The 8,947-nt window shown below is 34.4% G+C and overlaps 1 pseudogene; it reads left to right on the forward strand.

Moving 5' to 3' along the window:
- The first annotated feature begins 3,858 nt into the window (after positions 1-3,858).
- Positions 3,859-8,134, forward strand: LOC148791583 (wall-associated receptor kinase 5 pseudogene; annotated as a pseudogene).
- Positions 8,135-8,947: the final 813 nt, after the last annotated feature.

Consider the following 8,947-nt stretch of genomic DNA (forward strand, 5'->3'; position numbering starts at 1 on the left):
AATATAACCCATCATCTTTAGATAATGGTCATGAACCTATTGGTTCTCAATAATTTTTGTGGCCATAAACATCATTGGGACCTTCTATCAATTAGAACGATTCTGTTATTCATACATTGTCCTCAGACTATCTAGGATATACTTGTACACTTCGATCTAATCAAATTGTCTAAGGAGGCTATGATAAAGCACTAGGCAGGAGAGTTCTTTCCCATTCTTGATACTCTTTCTTTCGTGCCTTGGAAGACCTATCACCCAGATGTTCTAGTGCAGGTTTTTGGCTACATTGTCCAATTTCTTTGACGTTAACACAAGCATAAGTTACGGAACTAGTTAGCAAAGTTTAGGCCCTTAAACTTATTATCGTCGAATAGTTTGGAGAACTATCCATTTTCCATTTCTAATAAAAGGCAGAGCAAATTATTAGTGCACAACCTAAATTGGTTCATGTTATTTACATAGTAATGGCTTTTAATCTATATTTCATTTTCATTTTTTCATCTATGAGATTTTGCTCCCATCTCAGAGACAGCTGTGGTTATGTCTTTGGAAATGTGGGAAGTTACATACACTACATAGAGCCAACTGCTTCAGTTGCAAAACCCCACTACTTTCTGTGAAGGATCATATCCATTCATCTTCTGAGTTTTCCCTTTGGCCTCTGTCAGAAAAGGTTCATTGCCATTATAGGTTAAACCCTTCTATCCAATAAGTGCAGACCTGTCATATTTGTGAACGCTAAGGTACTATGAGAGAGTTTTCCATTTTAGGATAGGCCCCTCCCACATTGGTCTATGATGTCCCTATCATCTTATGAACCAATCAAATAAACTCACTACCAAATGGATACCCTAATTTTATAGTGCATCTCCTCATTACTAATAAACCCATTCTCATGCTAATGATGAAAAGCTTTTAGAGAGATCATATGAATCTCCCTATCACATGCACTTATAACACAATTTTCCTTTTCTATCAGTTGTCTCTATGTCTAAGCATTATCTTTGAATGGTTCGTGGGGGTTTGATAAACGAGTGCACATCTACTAGTAGTGGTGGGCTGTTCCTTCTTTACGACCGATTTGTATTTACTCGGCTGCTTGTAGGGGCAAATATGGTTTAAGGAGAGTGGCCTAATGGTATGACTCAACCCTTTTTTTCTCTGCAATTCTCAGTCTTGACACAACAATTCTGCAACACTGTCACATTTTGGTTTACAAAGTGTTCATTGATAACTTCCCTACCTTCTGATTATTATTTTTACAACACAACTTCTCACCAATAATTACCCAACATTTGGTGAGATGCCATATGATATAAAAGTATAATTTTTATAGAACATAATATGTAACATTTAATCATAATATATTGGATTTGGCTATGAGCTCTTCTTTTGTAAAAGCTGATTACAAATTTCCTTTTCTAGATTAGAAGTCTGGAAGTGAATTAAAAATATTGTTACTTGATGATCTATTTCACATTCAAACAAGATTTTGGCTAGCAAAATAAGACGGTTCTCGTATTTTGCATGTCTAATTGGCTAGAAAAAACTGCTGATCAACGAACTATTATACATCAATTAACATGAACAATGGATATCTCATGTTCATTCTATGGGATCTATTATACATATTTGGTAATAAAAGAAGATTTTTATAAAAGAAAAACTAAGAGAGAGATACAATGAACTATAGCAACTATAAAAGGAGGCTGATCAACAAATAGATATTCAGCCAATCCCATTATATACACAATATGTATGTATGTACGTATATATAGGGGATGTTGTAGGGGTTAAACCAACAGTGAAAAAAGAAAATCTGCATGGATTCTAGAAGTTTTATGCCAAGTTTCCTTTTTCTTTTTATGAGAAACGGCCATGTTATTAGTCAATTTATGAAACCTTCTTCCTTGAGAAAATTACAATAGAGAGAGATACAACGAACTATAGCAACTATAAAAGGAGGCTGATCAACAAATAGATATTCAGCCAATCCCATTATATACACAATATGTATGTATGTACGTATATATAGGGGATGTTGTAGGGGTTAAACCAACAGTGAAAAAAGAAAATCTGCATGGATTCTAGAAGTTTTATGCCAAGTTTCCTTTTTCTTTTTATGAGAAACGGCCATGTTATTAGTCAATTTATGAAACCTTCTTCCTTGAGAAAATTACAATATAACAAAGGCTATATCGTATGACCATTTCTCTATAGATTTTCTGTTCACTAACTAATAATTGACATATATTGTATGCAGGTATAAGCCTTTGCATCTTCGTATTACTCATTTGTATCTCTTGGTTATACTTCATCATAAGGAAAAGAAAACTCATGAGATTAAAAGAGAAATACTTTGAGCAAAATGGTTATACTTCGTATTAATCACCATATAGGAGAGGAGGATTAATTAGATAATGGTGCTGAGCTACCAGAATTAGAGGCAGTTGATCAAGTCTAAAAAACTGGGGGTGATCAAAAGGCACAATGTTTTGGTGCGATGCTGACCGTTGATCACCGTTGATGAGATCAACGATCACGATTCGATCAGGTGTGATCAAGAGGCACATTTCAAAGTTAACAGTCATTAACTGTTAACTACTTTTTAAATAGTCAAAATGTTTGAAATTGTAACTATTCAAGGTGCCTTCTTTGAACTAGCACCTACCTTTTCTTCATACCTCTTCATAAACTATTTAAGAAGCATGAATCAGACTCAAAAACACACAATTTTGAAATTCACTCTCTCTCTCTCTCTCTTTCTCAGTCCGGTCTGCTATAGTCTCACAAAAGGTTTCTTCAGAGATTCTTCTACTTTGTTGGTTGCAAATTCTCGCCCAAGGCTCTGTTGTATCTTGGGAATGGATTTGCTTGTAATCCAACAGCAAACTCAGTGAAACTAAGTGGGGGCAAATAACGTTCTAAAGACAGTGTCTTCAGATGTGCTTCAAAGCTTCTCCTCTAAAGTTATAGTGACCCCATATCTCCAACAATTTTAGAACATTATTCTCCAATGGAGGTAGAAGCAAGTATCACTTCAATCAAGATGATGAACCAAGATCTTGTTCAATTAGACCAGTTCGATGGAATAAACTTTAGTTGGTGGCAAGACAAGATGATCTTCTTTCTGACCACACTAAAACTATACTATCTGCTGGACCCGAATCTGCAAGCACTTCCTGAACCCACTGACAAAAACTCCAAAAAACTAAAGAAGGAAAGAGCAAAATAAGAAGATGACTCACATTTGTGCCGATGACACATACTGAATGCCTTATTAGACCGACTCTACAACTTCTACAAGGAACTTACATCTCCAAAAGAAATCGGGAAGGCCTTGGAATTTAAATACAAGGTTCAAGAAGTAGGTACGAATAAGTATCTTATTGCAGAATACTTTGACTTCACCATGAACGACCATAAACCCATACTAGAGCAAGTTCATGAACAACAGGTGATAGTCAACAAAATTCGATCCCTTGACGTCATCCTTCCTGAATCTTTCCAAATGGGAGCAATCATTGCCAAACTTCCACCCTCTTAGAAGGATTACAGGAAGAAGCTTATGCACAAGGCTGAAGAACTTACCTTGGAGCAAATTTAGCAAAACCTTCGTATTGAAGAAGAGTCTCGAATTAGTGATAGTAGGGATAAGACCCTGGCTTGTATGCTGAACTCTAATGTCAATTTTGTGGAAAATGAATCAAAGAAGACTAACCCTATATTACAAGAAAAGAAGAAGGATGGGAACTTCAAGAAGAGTAATAATAAGAAAGGATCCTACTATGTTTGTGGAAAGAAGGGGCACATGCCCGAGTCTGCCGACATCGGAAAGGCGGAACCAAGTCTGCAAACATGGTAGAAGACAATCTAATGGCCATGATTATTGAAGTCAATATGGCAGAATTGTCTTCTAAATGGTGGTTTGATTCAGGCACCACAATCCACGTTTGTAAGGACAAGTCCTTGTTCAAGACATATGAAGAAGTGATTGATGGCCAGGAGGTATAGATGGGAAACCAAACATGTGCCAAAGTTGCTGGAAGAGGCAGTGCAGAGTTGAATTTCACCTTTGGAAAGACACTGACTCTCTTGAATGTTCTCCATGCTCTTAATATTAAAAAGAACTTGGTCTCAGTAAATCTTGTTTGTAAGAGGGGATTCAAAGTTGTCTTTGAGTCCGACAAACTAATCCTATCCAAGAATGGGATGTTTGTTGGAAAGGGATATGATTGTAATGGTATGTTTAAATTAAGTATTAATGAAAGAAAAGTTTCTACTTATATTGTTGATTCTTTCTCTTTATGGCATGATAGATTAACACATTTGAATTTTAAATCCATAAAGAACATGAGCAAACTTGGTAAAATTGCTTACAGTAATGAATCAACTGAAAATTGTGAGATGTGTAAAACCTAAAATGGCTAAGAAACCTTTCCCTAGTGTTGAGAGAAATTCTTAACTTCTAGAACTAATTCATTCTGACATCTGTGAACTCAATGGTGTATTAAATAAAGGAAGTAAGAGATATTTTATAACATTCATAGATGACTTTTCTAGGTACACTTTTGTCTACCTTATGAGAACTAAGGATGAAGCCTTTGATATGTTTAAATTGTATAAGACTGGAGTTGAAAATCAACTATAAAAGAAAATTAAAATCCTTAGAAGTGATAGGGGTGTTGAATACTTTAAAAATGAGTTTAATTCTTTCTATGAAGAATTTGGAATAGTACGTTAGTGTTCTGCTCCCTATACCCCTCAACAGAATGGCCTGACAGAAAGAAAAAATAGAACACTTACAGAAATGATAAATTGCATGTTATTAAAAGCTAATGCACTCTTAAACCTGTGGGGGGAAGCACTCCTAACAGCCTGTCATTTACATAACATAATTGTTTGTAGAATTAATAACAAATGCCCATATGAATTATGGACAGGAAGAAAACCTAATTTAGCATACCTAAAAGTGTAGGGGTGCTTAGCATATTATAGAGTTCCAGATCCTAAAAGAACCAAGTTAGGACTTAGAGCAAAGAGAGGTATGTTTGTTGGATATGCAGAACATAGCAAAGCTTATAAGCTTCTAGACTTAGAGTCCAACATAATAATTGTAACTAGAGATATTGAATTCTTTGAAAATAAACTGTGTTCTGAATCTATAGAAAATGATAGAGAACCTGAAAGAGAAACTCAGTAAATGGGTGTTTAGAAGAAAATACAACACTGATAGAACTATACAAACTTTTAAGGCTAGATTGGTGGCCAAAGGATTTAGTCAAAAGGAAGGGATTGATTACTTTGACACCTATGCACCAATGGCTAGAACAACTTCTATTAGTACACTCATAGCATTAGCATCGATTTATCACTTATCTGTTCACCAAATGGATGTTAAAACTGCTTTCTTAAATGGTGATTCAAATGAAGAGTTTTATATGGAACAACCAGAAGGATTTATTCTTCATGGAAATGAGAAGAATGTCTGTAAATTGGTTAAATCACTATATATATTAAAACAAGCACCTAAACAGTAGCATGAGAAATTTGATTCTTGCATTCTAGAATTAGAAATATGTTGCACTTTTAACACACAACACCACATTGAATGCAACTGTGATTCAAAGTTTTATGAATCTCACCTCATTGATTTTTTGGTGTTGTCTTTTTTCTCTTCTCTTCTCTTCTCTTGCATGTAAAAAAAGAGTTATTGTCCCATATTATTTGGTAAAGAGATAAAATTGAGTATATTAGTAGGCTTGTTTCCTCTATATATAGGAACCCATAAGTGGAAAATACTATATATCACTACATGCATGTGAGGGGAGGTTGGTTGTGCTTTTTACACATGTACACACCACCAAATTGGGCAAGGGTGGGGTGTGGGTATGCCACACCCTATCTCATTTTTCTCTTTCACTGTTTGGTTTGTAACCAGTTTGTCCATTTAAATTTAAATTTTCTTTTTTAAATGTTTATCTTCGTATCTCTTCTTCTTTGTGTCTCTTCGAATAGGTGCATTATTTTTGAAAGATACATCTCTCTTGTGTCTCTTCAAGTGACTGAAAGCACTCTATAAATAAAGTGTTGGATACATATAAGTGGACACAATAACACAATTTTCCTTTTCTATCAATTGTCTCTATATCTATGCATTATCTTTGAGTGGTTCGTGGAGGTTTGATAAATGAGTGCACATCTTCTAGTAGTTGTAGGCTGTTCCTTCTTTATGACTGATTTGTATTTACTTGGCTGCATCATAGGGGGCAAATGTGGTTTAAGAAGAGTGGCCTAATGGTATGACTCAACCCTCTTTTCCTCTTCAATTCTCAGTCTCTACACTACAATTCTGCAACACTGTCACATTTTGGTTTGCAAAGTGTTCATTGATAACTTCCCTACCTTCTGATTATTATTTCTACAACACAACTTCTCACCAATAATTACCCAACATTTGGTTAGATGCCATATGATATAAAAGTATAATTTTTATGGAACATAATGTGTAAAGATTTAATCATAATATATTGGATTTGGCTATGAGCTCTTCTTTTGTAAAAGCTGATTACAAATTTCCTTTTCTAGATTAGATGTCTGGAAGTGAATTAGAAATATTGTTACCTGATGATCTATTCCACATTCAAACAAGATTTTGGCTAGCAAAATAAGACGGTTCTGGTATTTTTCATGTCTCATTGGCTAGAAAAAACTGCTGATGGTTGCCTACCAAAGGAGTACGTCAATTAACATGAACAATGGATTTCTCATGTTCATTCTATGGGATCTATTATACATATTTGGTAATAGAAGAAGATTTTTATAAAAGAAAAACTAAGAGAGAGATACAACGAACTATAGCAGCAATAAAAGGTGGCTGATCAGCATGGATTCTATAAGTTTTATGCCAAGTTTCCTTTTTCTTTTTATGAGAAACGGCCATGTTATTAGTCAATTTATGAAACCTTCTTCCCTGAGAAAATTACAATATAACAATGGCTATATTGTATGACCAATTTCTCTCTAGATATTCTGTTCACTAACTAATAATTGACATATATTGTATGCAGGTATAAGCCTTTGCATCTTCGTATTACTCATTTGTATCTCTTGGTTATACTTCATCATAAGGAAAAGAAAACTCATGAGATTGAAAGAGAAATACTTTGAGCTAAATGGAGGTTTCCTTTTACAACAACAGTTATCTAATGGAGGCATTTTTCTTGATCATCAAATTGTTGCCATTAAAATATCTAGAATAATGGATTCTAGTCAAATGGAGCAATTCATAAATGAGGTTGTCATTTTAACTCAAATTAATCACCGCAACGTGGTAAAATTCTTGGGATGTTGTTTAGAGACTGAAGTACCTTTGTTGGTTTATGAATATATCTCCAATGGAACCCTTTTTCACCATATTCATCAAAACAATGGCATTTTGCTTTCGTGGGAAGATCGATTGAGGATTGCAACAGAAACTGCTAGAGCACTTGCCTATCTTCACTCCAAAGTCTCTATACCAATTATTCATAGGGACATCAAATCCACAAATATATTATTAGATGAAAAATATATTGCAAAAATTTCTGATTTTGGAGTTTCCAAGTTACTTCCTTCGGATCAATCTCAAATAACCACATTAGTTCAAGGGACATTGGGATATTTGGACCCAGAATATTTCTACACAAGTCAATTGACAGAGAAAAGTGATGTTTATAGCTTTGGAGTGGTTCTTGTAGAGCTCTTAACAGGTAAAAAACCTGTGTCTTTTGAAAGACCACAAGAACAAAGAAACTTGGCTACATATTTCATTTCATCAATGAATGAAAACCATCATTTTGAACTAATTGAAGATCGACTTGTGGATGAGAAAAATGTTGAGGAACTTTGTGTAGTTGCCAAGGTTGCAAAAAGATGCCTCAGTCTAAAAGGTGAAGAAAGGCCCACTATGGAAGAAGTTGCAATGGAGCTACAAAACTTGGAAAGGTTGAGAAAACAACCATGGGTTCTACCAATAGAAGAAGAGAGTGTGAGCTTATTATCTGAACCTTCAGAATTCTATCATGTTGGTGATACATCTGAGCAGTCTTCTTTGCAAAGAAATATGATATTGTCCATGAATTTCCCTCGTTGAGAAATAATCTAGGACATCCCTTACGTCTAATGTTCTTTTCCTATCGTTATAGCAATATTGAAATAATGATTTGATCATCTCCGTTAAACTATTTATATATTTTATTAGTGGATTTCCTTCATCTTATGTATGAGATCCAGTGAATTTATTAAAGAGCTTTTCAAAGCTTATCTCACTGAAGTTTGAAGTTTAGTGCTATGATTTGCAGGTTTAACATTATTCTAAGCCAACTTGGATTGGAAGGATGCATTCCTTTATATTCAGGAATTTAATTTTTTTAGGTCCTTTTAAGGTGTATTTTATATTTAAGTGTTTTAAATTTCCATGTAGAAATTGTCATGGAATTTGTATTAAGAAACTGTTGAAGTGAAATTAATAAACATATAGACATAAAACATAAAAAAATGCTACGGTGATGGTTCTGACAAACTGCTCTTTTACTAAGGTTTGAACCGCCTCAGACCAGATAGACGGCAAGCATATGACCAATGCTTTAGGGATAAGCTGTGGGCGTATGACTGCATTTTTGTATACGGTCTATCTCAAAAATAAAAAATAAGTATACGGTTTTTCTGGCTTTCAAAGAAAAACCATACAGTATTTTTAAATTATTGTATTTGTACAATACATTTTTGTATTTGCCCTCCTCTCAAACTAAACCTTAATATCATATAGGACTGTCAATTAAGTGGTTTTGGGTTGGACCCATCCAAATCAATATCAATTTGGATTGATTGCATAGTTCATACATTGAATTAGACCAGTCTAAAATGGTTCAAAGTATTCATTGCGTTAGATTGGACCTGATCCATT

This window comes from Nelumbo nucifera, chromosome 5 (assembly GCF_055504915.1).
Source record: "Nelumbo nucifera cultivar China Antique chromosome 5, China Antique-T2T, whole genome shotgun sequence".
NCBI lineage: Eukaryota > Viridiplantae > Streptophyta > Magnoliopsida > Proteales > Nelumbonaceae > Nelumbo > Nelumbo nucifera.